The following is a 5,089-nucleotide window of genomic DNA, read 5'->3' on the forward strand; positions in this document are numbered from 1 at the left end:
AGGGCAGGAAACACTAAATCCTACAGCTATCAGCTGCGGGCATCCTTTTGCATCGGGAATATATAGGCTGATGTCTATGATACAAACTGGATCGCTAGCACAGCTGTGGAAGTGGAAACTGCGTGGGCGGAAGTAAGTAGCCCGATAGTAGCCCCAGCCCTCCACACAATCGGCGTATCAGCAGCAGCGGACCAGGACTGGAGGAAAACCGAAATGCGAATCGGAGCAGCTAAGGAGGTGTTGGCAAGCAGAATCAAGTAATGTTCAAGGGCGCATAGGTAGGAGAAATTGTTAAAAAGCACAGAGTAATTCAGCCAGACAAATACAATTTAAAAAGTATTAAAAACGTAGTAGCAAGGCAGGAAACCCTGAATCCGACACCTGTAAGCTGCACATGTCCATTTACATCGGGAATATATAGGCTAATGCTTATGATGCAAACTGGATCGCTAGTGCAGCTGAGGAAGCGGAAACTGCGTGGGAAACAGGGGCTCAAATTAGATCATAAATTCAAAGGTGTCCTGAACAGGGGCCCCCAAAATATGTTTGGCCCGGGGCCCCCCAAATCCTTAAGATGTCCCTGTGTGTGTATGGGAATGACACTGTGTGCACAGCCGGTGTTTCACAACATTGGCAAGCAATGGTGTTTTCTATGTTGAATTTATACCAAAAGCACCTTACATTTGACACCGGTTTTACCCGGGTGGCCCTGGCCCACGTGCCTCAAAAAAGTGGCTACATTTCCTGAATGTGTATGTTTCCGATATCGTTGCGACCCAAGGTGCCCCCTATAACTGTGTGGGATTGAATTGTAAGGACTGTTGGGGTGAGCCTGGGGTATATAGCGTGTTGCACAGCATAATGGTGCAATGTACTGAGTGGGGGGGCTAGATTAAGAATTGTACCCAGTGTGCATATTCTTGATATTATCAGCACACGGGTGGGCCTAGCACTACCAGTAGTATTTCAAGGTGTGATTTATTCCCAAAAGTACATGATGTTCATGATGAAATGATTATATATGTGTTGAATACAATCTTTATTTACATACATCTCGTGTGAAGTCTCTTTTGTGACACTCAGTATATTTATTGTTAGTTGGTGCTGTGCCAATGCTTTACACATTGCCGCTGTGGTAAGCCTGACTGCTCAGTGCCGCGTTACCCAACGGTGAGCACAGGGTATACATCGAGCGAAGTCACCTGCCCTTGATAGGGCGGTAGATTCTGCCGTGCTGGGTCATCGTCACAACCAATTACTGACACCAGCACTAACACCAGCCCCACTGACACCAGTGCACTGACACCAGCACACTGACACCAGCACAGACACCAGCCCCACTGACACCAGCGCACTGACACCAGCACAGACACCAGCCCCACTGACACCAGCACACTGACACCAGCCCCACTGACACCAGCCCCACTGACACCAGCGCACTGATACCAGCCCCACTGACACCAGCACACTGCCACCAGCCCATCTGACACCAGCGCACTGACACCAGCCCCACTGACACCAGCACACTGACACCAGCCCCACTGACACCAGCACACTGACACCAGCACAGACACCAGCCCCACTGACACCAGCACACTGATACCAGCATACTGACACTAGCACAGACACCAGCCCCACTGACACCAGCACACTGACACTAGCCCCACTGACACCAGCATACTGACACCAGCCCCACTGACACCAGCCCCACTGACACCAGCCCCACTGACACCAGCACACTGAAACCAGCACACTGACACCAGCCCCACTGACACCAGTGCACTGATACCAGCATACTGACACCAGCACACTGACTCCAGCCCCACTGACACCAGCGCACTGACACCAGCACACTGACACCAGCCCCACTGACACCAGTGCACTGATACCAGCATACTGACACCAGCACACACACCAGCCCCACTGACTCCAGCGCACTGATACCAGCTCACTGACACCAGCACACTGACACCAGTGCACTGACACCAGCACACTGACGCCAGCACACTGACACCAGCACACTGACACCAGCCGCACTGACACCAGCCCCACTGACAACAGCACACTGACACCAGCCCCACTGACACCAGTGCACTGACACCAGCACACTGACACCAGCACACTGACACCAGCACACTGACACCAGCACAGACACCAGCCCCACTGACACCAGCGCACTGACACCAGCACACTGACACCAGCACACTGACACCAGCACACTGACACCAGCCCCACTGACACCAGTGCACTGACACCAGCACACTGACACCAGCCCCACTGACACTAGCACAGACACCAGCCCCACTGACACCAGCTCACTGATACCAGCACACTGACACCAGCCCCACTGACACCAGCACACTGACACGAGCCCCACTGACACCAGTGCACTGACACCAGCCCCACTGACACCAGCACAGACACCAGCCCCACTGACACCAGCGCACTGATACCAGCTCACTGACACCAGCACACTTACACCAGCACACTGACACCAGCCCCACTGACACCAGCACACTGACACGAGCCCCACTGACACCAGCTCACTGATACCAGCACACTGACACCAGCCCCACTGACACCAGCACAGACACCAGCCCCACTGACACCAGCCCCACTGACACCAGCCCCACTGACACCAGCTCACTCACTCCAGCACACTGACAACTGCCCTTTGTGATAGTCTTGATGGCTGACAGGGAAGCAAGAAGAGGGTCACCGGGTCCCAGGGATGCAAGGAATCTGTCAGCCTGGCCTCAGGGTAGGGTGATCTACCCTCCTGCTGTCCCCTTCGCTGCCTTCCATGCAGGGTGAATGGTGCTCTCCCTCGCCTCTGACCCCCATGGTGCTCTCCCTTCTCTGCCCTCCATGGTGCTTTCTCTCCCCTCCATGGTGCTCTCTCCCTTCTCTGCCCTCCATGGTGCTCTCTCTCTCCCTTCTCTCCCCTCCATGGTGCTCTCTCTCCCCTCCATGGTGCTCTCACTCCCTGCTCTACCCTCCATGGTGCTGTCTCTCCCTTCCCTGCCCCCCATGCAAGGTTCGTGGTGCTCTATCTCCCCTCCATGGTGCTCTATCCCTTCTCTACCCTCCATGGTGCTCTCTCTCCCTTCTCTACCCTCCATGGTGCTCTCTCTCCCTTCTCTTCCCCCATAGTGCTCTCTCTCCTTCCTCTTCCCCATGGTGCTCTCTCCCCCTTCTCTTCCCCCATGGTGCTCTCTCTCCCTTCTCTACCCTCCATGGTGCTCTCTCTCTTCTCTGCCCTCCATGGTGCTCCCTCTCCCTTCTCTTCCCTCCATGGTGCTCTCCCTCCCTTCTCTGTCCTCCATGGTGCTCTCTCTCCCTTCTCTTCCCCCATGGTGCTCTCTCTCTTCCCTCCATGGTGCTCTCTCTCCTTCCTCTTCCCCATGGTGCTCTCTCTCTTCTCTGCCCCAGTGGCATAAGGTCACCCCCGCAGTGAGGTGGAGGTGGGGGTAGCGGGGGCGGGGGGGGTTCTTCTATATATGAAGGGGCCCCTCGGCCTGTCTGTCCAGGGTGTCTCTCTTGTAAAGCAGGTGCAGTTTGCAGCCTGTTCTGAGCTAACAGGGGCTGAACCCGAGGTGAAGAGAAACATAATAACTTGTGTTTCGTTTTGCCTCCGAGCCTGCCAGGCCCCTTCCCTTGCACCCTTGCAAGAGCAGATAAAACTCCCTCCCCACCCCCTCCCCGGCTCCCCCTCATGGAAAGGGTCTTCCAGAGAGCACTGCTTGTCTGAATGAGGCGGAGGCAGCACAGAATTTATTGGGCCAGAGGTAAGGTTTCTTCTACCTTTCCCAGACATTTTAACGCCGTGTTCACACTTTGTCATTCTGCAAAGGCCCCAACATGATTCTGAAACAGCTCATTATAAGAAATCACCATTATTCATTTGAAAATGGCCTTTCTGCCTCAGTCTCAGCTGTGAAAGTCCGAGTCGGACGCTGTTCCTTCCACCTCCGCAGGGTCCGTCGCCTCTTCCATTTGGTCTCTACCCCGGTGGCCCCTTCTACTCGCCAGGATGCTGCAGCTCTTCCTGGACCTCATGTCCCAGCCCTGCCGCTCCGTCTTCATCTTCGCCAAGAAGAACAACATCGACTTCGAGTTCAAGCTGGTGGAGCTGTCTAAAGGGGACAACCACAGCCCAGAGTTCAAGAGAGTAAATCTGCTGCACAAAGTCCCAGCCATGAAGGATGGAGACTTCACCTTGGGAGAGAGCATTGCAATTCTCCTCTATCTGGTTCGTAAGTTCAACACCTCAGACCACTGGTACCCTGCTGACCTGGAGAAACGGGCTTGTGTGGATGAGTATCTGTCCTGGCAGCACACCTCTGTACGGCCGCATGGTTCCAAGATCTTCTGGTACAAGTGCCTGACACCGTTAATTCTGGGTAAGGAAATGGAACCTGAGAAGATGGAAGCTGCCTTGAAGGAACTGCACACCACCCTGGATCAGTTTGAGGAGAAGTTCCTGCAGGACAAGTCCTTCATTGTTGGGAACGAGATCTCCTTGGCTGACCTCGTGGCCATCGTGGAGCTCATGCAGGTTATTGGTGCTGGTGTGGACATCTTTAAAGACCGCCCGAAGCTGGATGCCTGGCGTGAGCGGGTGGAAGCAGCCCTGGGCACAGACCTCTTCCAGGAGGCGCACAAGAACCTGCTGGCCTTTAGGACTCTGAAGAAGGAACCCCTGAACCCCCAAAGGGCTGAAGCTATGAAGGCCGTACTCCTCCGCTTTATGTAAAGAACTGTTGTTTATAAAGAAGGAATCGACCAAGTCAGCGCAGCATCGCCAGAGGAGGCTGGCAATGCTGATGAAGTCCCAAACCTCACTTGAGCTCATTGAAGCATTGCAGAAAGGCACAAGAGTAGAGACTTGCACAACACACTCTTTGTTATGCATTTATAAATCAAAAAATATATGCACACCATTTGATCAAATGCATCCTTGACAGCACACATTAAGAAGGCCGTTGATTATAGAGTTCTGCATAGAACAGACTAGCTTGCTGGTCCAGATAGAGGCAACACCCATTGGCCTTATCTTCTCCAAGCTGGTCCTTCTCACAAGGTACGA

At 53.9% G+C, this 5,089-nt stretch overlaps 1 pseudogene; it reads left to right on the forward strand.

Moving 5' to 3' along the window:
* Positions 1-4,003: 4,003 nt before the first annotated feature.
* Positions 4,004-4,872, forward strand: LOC146786102 (glutathione S-transferase theta-1 pseudogene; annotated as a pseudogene).
* Positions 4,873-5,089: the final 217 nt, after the last annotated feature.

This window comes from Triturus cristatus, chromosome 11 (genome assembly GCF_964204655.1).
Source record: "Triturus cristatus chromosome 11, aTriCri1.1, whole genome shotgun sequence".
Classification (NCBI taxonomy): domain Eukaryota; kingdom Metazoa; phylum Chordata; class Amphibia; order Caudata; family Salamandridae; genus Triturus; species Triturus cristatus.